At 42.2% G+C, this 13,530-nt stretch overlaps 1 protein-coding gene across 1 annotated transcript in view; it reads left to right on the forward strand.

The window, feature by feature from the left end:
* Window positions 1-13,530, forward strand: part of MAPRE2 (microtubule associated protein RP/EB family member 2) — a 546,785-nt gene that overhangs the window by 71,686 nt on the left and 461,569 nt on the right. Inside the window, exon 2 of the mRNA XM_053715023.1 lies at window positions 13,383-13,442. The gene's annotated coding sequence lies outside the window, so the exon portion shown is untranslated. The remainder of the gene's footprint in view (window positions 1-13,382; window positions 13,443-13,530) is intronic.

Genomic DNA, 13,530 nt, shown 5'->3' on the forward strand with positions numbered 1-13,530 from the left:
ATAAATCACTATGCGTAGATAATACAGAGCAATTCATATATCACAAGGACCAAACAAAATAAAAATAAAAAATATATATAAAATAAAAAACCTTGAAATCCTTGAATAAAGGATAACACAGAGATCAAAGTCTTTCTTTGAAATGTATGACCGGATGACCGGAGAAGATGGGATATACAATGTTCTTATGTGGGCTGCCTCCTCCTCACCGACTGGTCCGGGTATAGCTGAAAAAGTACAAGAAGACAGAGGGGCGCCTCATGTGTGGTATAATCAGAAGGTATGTTACAAAACAAACAGAATGGAGTTACATGAGTACTCGCATACTCTTGAAGAACACCTATGTGCTGGTAGAGACAAGCTGCAATTTCAGATAGGTGTGACAGCTCACCCTCCAGGCAAAACTGTGTAGCTGGTGAGAGATTAAAAAACACAAAAAGAAAGCACTACATGTGCAGACCATTAAAGGTATAACTGGCAATATCTCTTAGATGATACAGGTGGGTACTCACATACTCCTGTAGCACACTTATGTGCTGGTAGAGGCAGGCTGTAACTTTAAGACAGGTGTAGCAGCTCACCCTAGATGTAGATTCTTAGTTGTGCTGGGGTGTAGGTCCCAGTGAGCAATCAGCAAAGGCGGAAGGTAGGAAAAGAACTCCACTCAGAGTGCATTTAGAATAAAATGTAGCTATTTATTAAAAACAAAGATAAAAAAAAACAACACAGCAGTTGTTTATGATAAGTGGATAAAAGGGTTTACAGTGGCACCCCTCAAATGCAACGCGTTTCTCGGTTTGAACCGTTTCATCAGGCATATTGATATGCCTGATGAAACGGTTCAAACCGAGAAACGCGTTGTATTTGAGGGGTGCCACTGTAAACCCTTTTATCCACTTATCATAAACAACTGCTGTGTTGTTTTTTTATCTTTGTTTTTAATAAATAGCTACATTTTATTCTAAATGCACTCTGAGTGGAGTTCTTTTCCTACCTTCTGCCTTTGCTGATTGCCCACTGGGACCTACACCCCTGCACAACTAAGAATCTACATCTAGGGTGAGCTGCTACACCTGTCTTAAAGTTACAGCCTGCCTCTACCAGCACATAAGTGTGCTACAGGAGTATGTGAGTACCCATCTGTATCATCTAAGAGATATTGCCAGTTATACCTTTAATGGTCTGCACATGTAGTGCTTTCTTTTTGTGTTTTTTAATCTCTCACCAGCTACACAGTTTTGCCTGGAGGGTGAGCTGTCACACCTATCTGAAATTGCAGCTTGTCTCTACCAGCACATAGGTGTGCTTCAAGAGTATGTGAGTACTCATTTGGCTCCATTCTGTTTGTTTTGTATCATACCATCTGATTATACCACACATGAGGCGCCCCTCTGTCTTCTTGTACTTTTTGAGAATATGTCATGGTGTTTGCGCGAGAGAGTGGGCGTTACATTTTTTTTCAACTTTTGTTCACCATTAATTTCTATGGGGAAATGCGAAAACGCAATAGCATTTTTCCAATTTGGATTTTAAGCGCAATTTTGGTTACCACTGGAGAAAAAACTGTTTACTTTCAACTAGTAATACGAGCGCAAAAATTCTAGCGGAAAATACTGCTCCACTTGTAATCTAGCCCTTAGTGTTTAATGTTCTTTAACAACACAAAATTTTTACTTATATAGCCATGAAAAATCTGTAGCTAAAATCTTGTTTTAAAATAAAATAAATTAGTAAATTATTTTTTTCTCGTTTTTATTTAAAACAAATATTTTTAGGCAACTACCTATCAAATATTTCAAATACTACCTATAAAGATCAACATTTTCAATAGTTTGCATTATTTCGCTACATTTGTACTGCTTGCATGATTCAAATATTCAATACAAACCTACCTTTTGTGACTAACATAATTTAGTTCTGTAATTGTAAAACTAATTGAACATGAGATTCACTGTGGAAATATAATTTAAAAGTTGTAATAATTTACAGCTTCATTTAAGGGGCATAATGGTCAGCATTTAAACATGCTTTGTAATTTGAACAGAATAATTTTGCTATATACTACTATTCGCAAAAATAATTCTAGTAAAATGTATCACTGTTTCAGTGCCATTTGCACATATGCCGTGCATGCCACTTCTGACAGCACACCGGAGAGTTAACGGTGACTTTAATCATGAAATCATCACTGACTTCAACAGCTGACTCTCTGGGCATGCTCAGGGTATAAGAAAAAAAGTAGGAAAGAAGTGAAAGCTTGGCCTCACAATTGTACTCTCATAACAAACTTACTCCTCCAGGGAACTTTTCCCCTGATGTATCGCCGGCGCCTAACTGGTTCCGATTTTAATATATCAGGCTCCATAGTCTTATAGTTGTGTGGGGGTTTCCCCAGGAGTGGACTAAGGGCATTAACTAACTGGGAGAAGTACTGGAATAATAATATATAATAATAATACTAATGGAATTATTATAATATATATAAAAGTAATGGAATTAGAATATGTAAACCCTTATCTTTGCATTATGATGCGTTAATGACTGATGCAGGTGCATGTAGGATTTGGCAGATAATAGCCTAGGAGAAAGATCTAGCAGTAACTATTTATATTGAGAGTGTAATCGTGGCCATGGAATTTCGCTAAAATGGCGAGAGGCTTCTATCAGTGTTTGGGAAAATTAGACTCTTACTGGGATATCTGGGACATCTGGCTTTAGAGAGATGAATGATCTAAAGACGAACTAGAAGAAATATAAACCTTATGGGTCTCCCTTTCCTTCCTTTTTTTTTTTTCTTCTCTCTTTTCTTCTTCCCCCTTCTAAATTTGCTTCTTCCCATCCCCCACCAGAGGTAATTTCCAATCCATATTAGGGGGCATATTTATCAATGTGCGAGCGGACATGATACGATGTACAGTATCATGTCCACTGCACATCGATAAATGCCAACAGAATACGCTGTCTGCATTTATCATCTTGTGAACTGCTGGTGCAATGCCGCCCCCTGCTGATTCGCTAGCAGGGGTTGTCAATCAACCCGATTATATTTGATCGGGTTGATTTTTGTCCGCTGCCTCAGAGAAGGCGGACAAGTTATGGAGCTGCGGTCTTTAGACCGCTGCTTCATAACTTCTGTTTCCGGCTCGCCAAAAACAAGGGGCATCAAGCACCGTACGGAGCTTGATAAATATGCCCCTAGACCTCTATGTAGAAAAGATATAGACTCCCTATAGGTGTCCGTCTCAATCCTAACACCCCTAGTCCAGACAGAGAATTGAGGTTTGTGATGTTTTTAGGCCTGTAGTAGGGAAACAGTGTTCTGTTAATCACACAATTGTGAGGGTTACCAGTTTATATGTTTATTACATTTATTTTGTTCTATTTGTTGTGTATGCAAAACAGAGTAGTTCTGATCCTTGTTTTATCTAAAGACATAAAGTGATGTCAGACTTTGGAGTTCTATATATTTAAAGGTTTGTTGTGAACAATCCATACAGGACAATTTCAGTGACATGTTTATGGTCTGGCTGCCTACTCCTAAGTCTTGTTTCGAGGATACTGCATTTAAAACTCTTGTAATAGGAGTTGTTTTTTCTATTCACTGCACTTTTCAAATGTATGTAAGATGTTTCAAGTTATATTGCAGATGTGTTCAGTTTGTATCTGCTAAATGAAAAAAGGAAATAAAAATAAATAGAAAGAAGTAAAAGCAAAAGTATTTCTCATAACACCCTAATCAGAGACTGAGGAACTGACTAAAAACATCCAGACTGTCTTAAAGGGACATTAAACACTAAATAAATGCTAGATAGAATGATACATTTGAAGAAAAGATTAGTCTGAGAATAACATGTAGATGATTTTTTTTTTTAAGTTTCAATAGTGGTTTAGATATTGAAACAATAAGTGTAAACTTTTAGTGTCTATAATGCAATGGGTGCTGCCATGTTGTAACAGGTTTCTTTCTCTGCTGTGGCCAATTAGGGACAGTTATAAATAGGTCACTAGAGTGTGCAGCCAATGGCTGTGTGGAATATAACAATGTTCTGCATTTTTAACAGGAACTTGTCAGGGTTTTTTCCCTGCTTTTTTTTGCCATGTGCTGCTGGCAGCCATTTTACTCACCTCTCTTGCTGACTCTGATGCATACTGTGTGATGCTGCTCATTTCCTGCACTTCCTTTTATGGCCAGACTGGTGTACATCATCCGTGTGAGACAGGATGCAGTCTCAGAATTGTGACGTCATCATTTATTATTTAAAGGGCTTCTATTCAGTATGCTTTGCCTTTGCGTTGTCTCAGAACTGTTTGTGAGAGCTCCTGTGTATTACCTGGCTGCCAGACGTCCCTCCTGGTTCCTGATCCCTGGCTTGTTCCTGACTCTGCTGTTCTCCTTGTTCCTGATTCTGGCTCGTCTGACTACTCGCTTTGGCTCCTGACTCGGCTCGTCTGACTATTCGCTTTGGCTCCTGACTCGGCTCGTCTGACTACCAGCTCTGGTTTTTATTCCTGGCTTGTTATTTGACTTGTGGACTTCTTATTATTTTTTGCTATTAATAAAGGTGTGATTATTTTTGCACTTCTCATTTCAGTCTGATTCCTGGCACCCTGACATTACGCAAGGGCCATGAATCCTGATGGAGCTAATAATCCACCTTTACCTGCCATAATTTCCAGGATGGATGAACAGGATCACCGCTTGGATCAATTTGCACTAGCCCTGCAAACCCTGCTGACTCGCACTGCACATTTGGACCAAAGTGTCCCGCAAGTTATGGTTGCTCCTGTTTCCGCTGCTGCACCTAGTCCTACCAGGAGCATGTCTGGTTCTGCACCTCTACCTCAGCGATATGGAGGTGATCCTAATCAGTGCAGAGGGTTTTTGAACCAGGTGGGCATTTACTTTGAGATGTTACCTCAGGCGTTTCCCTCTGACAGAGCTAAGGTGGGATTTCTCATCTCGTTACTCTCTGACACAGCTCTTGCCTGGGCTAATCCCTTGTGGGAGACTAATAAACCTGTGATTTCAAATTACCCTGAATTTGTGGCCTCCTTTCGAAGGGTATTTGATGTTCCGGCTTGCTCCTCCTCTGCTGCTAAACGACTCATGTCCATTCAGCAAGGTACAAGATCTGTTGCTCAGTGTGCCATTGAGTTCTGTACGCTTGCCGCACAGGTAGGTTGGAACAATGAAGCCCTTTTTGCCGCCTTCTTTCATGGGCTCTCTGATGCGATTAAAGACAAAGTTGCTGCCAGCGATTTACCAGAAGATCTCGAGGCATTGGTGTCTTTTATGATCCTAATTGACATCAGACTAAGTGAGAGGCCCTCTTTCAAGGAGCGCTTGCGGAAGCCTCCTGTTCCATTGTCTCCTACGTGTTCGTTCCCACCCATGCCTCCCTCTCCTCCCATGCCTCCTGGTCCCGAGTCACCAGGTACTGCTGAGCCGATGCAGTTGGGATTCACGGAGGAGGGAGGGGCTCTGCCTCTATTGTGGGTTACAGGGCCACCTTTTGAAGTCTTGTCCTACACGGCCGGGAAACGCTCACACCTAAGGTCCTGTCAGGGGCAGGCTTTGGGTGGGTTATCCTTGTCCCCGGAACCGCTAAAGGAGAAACCTTTGGTCACGGTTGTCTTTTCCTGGGTGGACTCCTCCATAGTCACCCAGGCGCTTGTTGACTCCGGTGCTGTGGGCTATTTCATTGACAGTGCTTTTGTATCAAGCACTTCATTCCTGTTTTGCCTTGGTCCGTTCCGTTTGCTATTAAGGCCATTGATGGCAGGCCCCTTCAGCCCGCACTCGTTACTCATGAAACTGCTCCGTTATCCATGGCTGTTGGGGCTCTCCATTTTGAAACCCACCAGTTCCAGTTGATAAACTCTCCACATTTTCCGGTTATTCTGGGTTATCCCTGGCTCCAAACAATCCCAGTCTCGACTGGCGCAGGTCCGAAATTTTGTCGTGGTCTCCGCAATGTATTTCCTTTTTGTCTTCCAAAACCAGTTAAAGTCTTGTGCATGTATTCGGTATGTCAAATGCCAGAGGAGTACCGAGAGTTCGTAGATGTTTTTGACAAGGTGCGTGCCAGTACGTTGCCTCCTCACCGGTCTTACGGTTGTGCCATAGACCTGAAACCCGGAGCCATTCCTCCTCTGGGCCGAGTTTACCTTCTGTCTGTTGCGGAGAATTGTGCTATGGAGGAGTATGTTGCCGATGCTTTGTCGCGGGGGATCATCCACAAATCCTGCTCTCCTGCAGGAGCTGGCTTCTTCTTTGTGAAGAAAAAGGGTGGCGAGTTAAGACCATGCATCGATTATAGGGGTCTTAATCGTCTTACCATTAAGAATTCTTACCCTATTCCGCTCATTACAGAACTCTTTGACCGCCTCAAGGGAGCTAGGTCTTTACTAAACTTGATTTGAGAGGAGCGTACAATCTTGTTAGGATCAAGGAGGGCCAGAAATGGAAAACAGCATTTAACACCAGGAGCGGGCATTATGAGTATCTTGTAATGCCCTTTGGCCTATGTAATGCTCCTGCTGTTTTCCAGGAATTTATTAATGATGTCCTACGAGATATATTTCAACAGTGTGTTGTGGTGTACTTAGACGACATCCTCATACACTCACCCACACTTGAAGCTCATCGTTCTGATGTTACACGAGTTCTTCAGAAACTACGTGACAATGGCCTGTTATGTAAACTCGAGAAATGTGAGTTCCATCAGACTCAAGTAACCTTCCTAGGTTATGTTATCTCCATTGCAGGGTTCTCCATGGATCCTGACAAGTTACCTGCAGTTCTGCAGTCGCCTCGCCCAGTTGGTCTTCGGTCTATTCAATGTTTTTTGGGGTTTGCCAATTACTATAGAAAGTTTATTAAAAACTTTTCTTCCTTGGTCAAACCTATCACAGACATAACCCGTAAAGAGAATGATCCACTCCATTGGTCACCTACTGCCATTAAGGCCTTTGATAGTCTTAAGACTGCCTTTGCTGCCGCTCCAGTTCTGGCTCATCCTAACCCTGTCCTGCCTTTTGTTCTTGAGGTCGATGCGTCTGAGACTGGAGTAGGTGCCCTTTTGTCTCAACATCCTTGTGGTTTCTTCTCTAAGAAATTGTCTCCAGCAGAGTGCAATTATGAAATTGGCAACAGGGAATTACTGGCCATAATTTTGGCACTCAAGGAATCGAGGCATCTTCTTGAGGGTACTAGCGTGCCAGTGCTCATTCTTACTGACCACAAGAATTTAACTTATTTATCTGAAGCAAAACGTTTGTTGCTCCGACAGGCCAGATGGGCGCTATTTTGTCTCGGTTTAATTATGTGGTCTCCTACCTGCCTGGTAGTAAGAATGTTAGGGCTGCTGCCCTCTCTAGACAATTTTCGCCTCTGTCCAAGGAGGAGTCTGTACCTACTCCAGTTATACCTCCTGACCATATTTTGACTACCATACGTTCTAATTTGACTTCTCCCTTGGGGGAGGAGATCCTGGCTGCACAAACCAATGCACCTCTTGAGAAACCTAGTGGTAAGTGTTTTGTTCCCGAGGTTCTTAGAACTAAACTTTTGCACACTTACCACTATCCTAAAGCCACAGGTCACCCAGGCAAGAACCAAATGATTTGGTCTGTCACTCGACAATTCTGGTGGCCAGCTCTTCGTTTTGATGTTGCTGGGTATGTTGCCTCCTGCTCAGTTTGTGCACAGAATAAGACTCCTAGACATCTTCCTGTGTGTCTTCTTCAACCTATTGCTAATGGTGAGCGTCCTTGGACACATCTTTCCATGGACTTCATTGTCGAGCTCCCTGTTTCCAATGGCAATACTGTTATCCTTATGGTGGTTGACCGTTTTTCTAAAATCTCACATTGCATTCCCTTGAAGAAGTTGCCTACTGCTCAGGAGCTTGCTTAAATTTTTGCCCGGGAGGTCTTCCGTTTACATGGGTTTCCCAAGGAGATAGTGTCGGACCGGGGTAGCCAGTTTGTCTCCAGATTTCCAGATTTTGGTGTTCCTTTTGTGCTCAAATGGGGATCCAGCTTTCCTTCTCCTCGGCATATCACCCTCAATACAATGGGGCTGTGGAACGGTCTAATCAAGCTCTGGAACAGTTCCTCCATTGCTATGTCTCAGATCACTACAATAATTGGTCTGAACTGTTACCTTGGGCAGAGTTTGCTCGTAATAGTGCTATTAATGCTTCCTCCAAGTTATCCCCGTTCATGGCGAATTATGGGTTTCAACCATCCTTGTTGCCCGATTCATTCATGTCTCAGGGTATTCCGGCTTTGGAGGAGCATCTCCAGCAACTCCGTTCCACGTGGGTGCAGATTCAGGATTGCCTTCATCGTTCTATGCAGCGCCAAAAGTTCCAGGCTGATCGTAGGCGTCTGAGAGAGTTTGGCTGTCCTCCCGCAGCTTGAACCTTCATGTGCCTTCCAATAAACTGGCTCCCCGTTATGTTGGTCCTTTTTGAATACTCCGACGTGTCAATCCTGTGGCCTACGCTCTTGACCTTCCTCCTGCAGTGCGCATCTCCAATGTTTTTCATGTCTCCCTCTTGAAACCATTGGTTTGTAATCTGTTTACCACTGTGTTGCCTCGCCCCCGTCCTATCTTTGTTGACAACCATGAGGAGTATAAGGTCAGCAGCATTATTGACTCTCATATGTCCAGGGGCCGCGTACAGTATTTGGTTCACTGGAGGGGCTACGGTCCGGAGGAGCGTTCATGGGTTGCCTCCTCTGATGTTCATGCTCCCGCCCTCCTCTGTGCCTTCCTCCTGCGGGGGAGGGGTCGTTGAGGGGAGGGTACTGTCAGGGTTTTTTCCCTGCTTTGTTTGCCATGTACTGCTGGCAGCCATTTTACTCACCTCTCTTGCTGACTCTGGTGCATACTGTGTGATGCTGCTCATTTCCTGTACTTCCTTTTATTGCCAGACTGGTGTACATCATCCGTGTGAGACAGGATGCAGTTTAAGAATTGTGATGTCATCACTTATTATTTAAAGAGCCTCTGTTCAGTATGCTTTGCCCTTGCGTTGTCTCAGACCTGTTTGTGAGAGCTCCTGTGTATTACCTGGCTGTCTGACGTCCCTCCTTGTTCCTGATTTCGGCTTGTCTGACTACTCGCGTTGGCTCCTCATTCGGCTCGTCTGACTATTCGCTTTGGCTCCTGACTCGGCTCGTCTGACTACCAGCTCTGGTTTTGACTCCTGGCTTGTTATTTGACTTGTGGACTTTTTATTATTTTTTGCTATTAATAAAGGTGTGATTATTTTTGCACTTCTCGTCTCAGTCTGATTCCTGGCACCCTGATAGAACTGAAACGCTCACAATTTTAGAATGGAATTTCAGGAAAAGGGGACATAATAAATAAATACAGTTTATCATTTTATATTACCATCTCAATTTGTTTAATGTCCCTTTAATACATAATGACACCCAAAAAAAAAGAAAGAGAAAAATATGGAAAAAAAACAAGCCTCCATATAAAGAAAATAATGAAAGAGGAATAAAGGTATTCTATGTAGAAACATTTATCTAAATGGAGCATAAAAGTAAATTAAGGACACCAGGAGAGTACCTCAAAAATAAATAATAAAGATACAACTTCAAAAGGAACTAAATGCAAAAATAATAATTTAGAAATAAAAAAAATCCACACTTAAATTAGACACACAATTTCTAATGTAAGTTTACTGCTAAGAACCACAACAAAGACTAATAACAAATATAAATTAAGCCATTCTTTTTAAATATCCTCCAGCTAAAACTACAGAAACACATGGTCATCTGGTCATAAAATTTAGATTATTTTTTTAATAGATCTGCAGGAGAAAAAAAATTGCCAGGCGGTTACGGCACAGTTAAAACTTCCTTGTATAACATTTTGAAAGGGTGCAATGCATCAAGAATAATACTTCCCAGAAATAAGTGTTCACACAGTTTATAGCAGAGGTACAGAAATACTGATTTGATATGTGTGAGTCAGGAATAATACTTCTCAAGCATAGCTGCGTGTGCAAATTACAAATACACTAGTATTTGTTTCAGAAATATGTTATACATTTCTTATCCAAGATAAAAGAAAACCAATACATTGACTTGATGTTACAAATGAAGAGTTAATTATGCCCGCAGCCCAGTGTTTAAAGTCCTGGCACTGCAGCTGAATTGGGTTTTGCTTTCAGATCTGTGCTGCATTGCTGATATTATTGAATGCCTCCTTTCTTCTATAAAGGTAAGACGAGTCCATGGATTCATCCTTGTGGGATATTATACTTCCTAACAGGAAGTGGCAAAGAGCACCACATCAGAGCTGTCTATATAGCTCCTCCCTTAGTTCCACCCCTCAGTCATTCTCTTTTCCTACTCTAAGTACTAGGAAGGGTAAAGTGAAAGAGGTGATAAAATATTAGTTTTTAATTTATTCAAGCAAGAGTTTGTTATTTTAAATGGTACCGGTGTGTACTATTTACTCTCAGGCAGAAGATGGCTGAAGACTGCTTCCTGGAGGATGATGATCTTAGCATTTGTAACTAAGATCCATTGCTGTTCCCACAGAGGCTGAGGAGTACAGGAAACTTCAGTGTGAGGAACGGTTTCATGCTATGCAGCAGTGAGGTATGTTCAGTCATATTTTTCTGGAGAGACTGTGTATTTCAGAAAGGCTGACATTATACCCAGGAGGGTAAGGGTAAGCAGTAATCCTAGAGCTAAAAGAAGGGCATTACTTAGCTTGCATATGGGGCCAATTACAAATATGGTTGACACTGAATTGCAAATGTTTGTGAGCAAAGTTTTTTGATTTGGGAGTGCTTTAACGTTTTTGTGGGCAATAACGTTTTGGGCACTTTATTAAGGGCACACATGGCTTAACTTTTGGGTCTCAGAACCCACATGGCTAGTTATAACCGCTCTGGTGTGGTTCTTTAAGGCTGTGGAGACATTGAGTGAGATGGGCGGGGCCTATTTTCGCGCCTCAGATGCGCAGTTATTTTTATCAGCAAGCAACAAACTCTAACTCTTGAGGGCCCTGGTGTATGTTTTGGGCCAAATCAAAGATTTTACCCCACATTTTCGATCCCTGAAGGCAGGTAGGGCCACAGCAGGGCTGTGGCAAGGTGCTGAGAGTGTTTTTTTCCGGATCTGGGCCTATTTTCGATCCGGTTTGCAAATTAAGTGGTTAATTGTTAAAAATTTTTGTTCAACGCGCTTCAGGCGTGGCCTCAGCTGGCGTCGGCCAGATTCATAAGATTCCAGTCTGACAATATCACAACTGTAGCATATATCAATCATCAGGGGGGAACAAAGATTTCTCTAGCGATGATAAAGGTTACCAAAATAATTTGATGGGCAGAGACTCACTCTTGCCATCTATCAGCAATCTATATCCCAGGAGTGGAGAACTGGGAAGCGGATTTTCTAAGTCGTCAGAGTTTTCATCCGGGGGAGTGGGAACTCCATCCGGAGGTGTTTGCACAATTGATTCAGCAATGGGGCACATCAGAATTGGATCTGATGGCGTCTCGTCAGAACGCCAAACTTCCTCGTTACGGGTCCAGGTCAAGGGATCCTCAGGCAGTACTGATAGATGCTCTAGCAGTACCCTGGTCGTTCAACCTGGCTTATATGTTTCCACCATTTCCTCTCCTTCCTTGTTTGATTGCCAGAATCAAACAGGAGAGAGCTTCTGTGATTTTGATAGCACCTGCGTGGCCACGCAGGACTTGGTATGCAGTCCTGGTGGACATGTCATCTCTTCCACCATGGACTCTGCCACTGAGACAGGACTTCTGACTCAAGGTCCGTTCCAGCATCCAAATCTAGTTTCTCTGTGGCTGACTGCTTGGAGATTGAACGCTTGATCTTATCCAAGCGGGGTTTCTCAGAGTCAGTCATAGATACCTTGATTCAGGCTCGAAAGCCTGTCACCAGGAAAATTTATCATAAGATATGGCGTAAATATCTTCATTGGTACGAATCCAAAGGCTACTCATGGAGTAAGATCAGGATTCCTAGGATTTTGTCCTTTCTCCAAGAAGGATTGGAGAAGGGGCTATCAGCTAGTTCCTTAAAGGGACAGATATCTGCTTTATCAATACTACTGCATAAACATCTGGCAGACATTCCAGACGTTCAGTCGTTCTGTCAGGCTTTAGTTAGAATCAAGCCTGTGTTTAGACCTGTTGCTCCGCCATGGAATTTGAATTTAGTTCTTAAAGTTCTTCAAGGGGTTCCGTTTGAACCTATGCATTCCAAATATATTAAGCTTCTATCTTGGAAAGTTCTGTTTTTAGTTGCTATCTCTTCGGCTCGAAGAGTTTCTGAACTATCTGCATTGCAATGCGACTCGCCTTATCTTGTTTTCCATGCTGATAAGGTGGTTTTGCGTACCAAACCTGGATTCCTTCCTAAGGTTGTTACTAATAGGAATATCAATCAGGAAGTTGTTGTTCCTTCTCTGTGTCCTAATCCTTCTTCTCAGAAGGAGCGTCTGTTGCACAACTTGGATGTGGTTCGTGCTTTGAAGTTTTACTTGCAAGCGACCAAAGATTTCCGTCAAACATCTTCTTTGTTTGTTGTCTATTCTGGAAAACGTAGAGGTCAAAAAGCTACGGCTACCTCTCTTGCCTTTTGGCTGAAAAGCATCATCCGTTTGGCATACGAGACTGCTGGACAGCAGCCTCCTGAAAGAATTACAGCTCACTCTACTAGAGCGGTGGCTTCCACATGGGCTTTTAAAAATGATGCTTCTGTTGAACAGATTTGTAAGGCTGCGACTTGGTCTTCACTTCATACCTTTTCCAAATGTTCCAAATTTGATACCTTTGCTTCTTCGGAGGCTATTTTTGGGAAAAAAGTTCTTCAAGCAGTGGTGCCTTCTGTTTAACCATCTGTCTTGTCCCTCCCGTTCATCCGTGTCCTGTAGCTTTGGTATTGTATCCCACAAGTAATGGATGAATCCGTGGACTCATCTTACCTTTATAGAAGAAAAGTAAATTTATGCTTACCTGATAAATTAATTTCTTCTATGGTAAGACGAGTCCACGGCACGCCCTGTCATTTTAAGACAGATTATATTTTTTTGATTTAAACTCAGTCACCTCTGCACCTTGTAGTTTCTCCTTTTTCTTCCTGTACCTTCGGTCGAATGACTGGGGGGTGGAGCTAAGGGAGGAGCTATATAGACAGCTCTGCTGTGGTGCTCTTTGCCACTTCCTGTTAGGAAGGATAATATCCCACAAGTAAAGGATGAATCCGTGGACTCGTCTTACCATAGAAGAAATTAATTTATCAGGTAAGCATAAATTTACTTTTTTATTGTGATTCTAAAACACCCAGTGTTTCCACTAAACCCATTTTTTATATTACAGGACTGGCATTTTGTTGGGAACCTATTTAATTCCAAACAGTGAGCAGTCTGAATGCACAAGGTAAGATGATTTAGGATATAGTTGACTTATGTAAATGCATTTGTATGGTACATATTTTATGACATGGCTATTAATCATTTTTTGAGAT

This window comes from Bombina bombina, chromosome 5 (assembly GCF_027579735.1).
Source record: "Bombina bombina isolate aBomBom1 chromosome 5, aBomBom1.pri, whole genome shotgun sequence".
NCBI classification, from domain to species: Eukaryota; Metazoa; Chordata; class Amphibia; order Anura; family Bombinatoridae; genus Bombina; species Bombina bombina.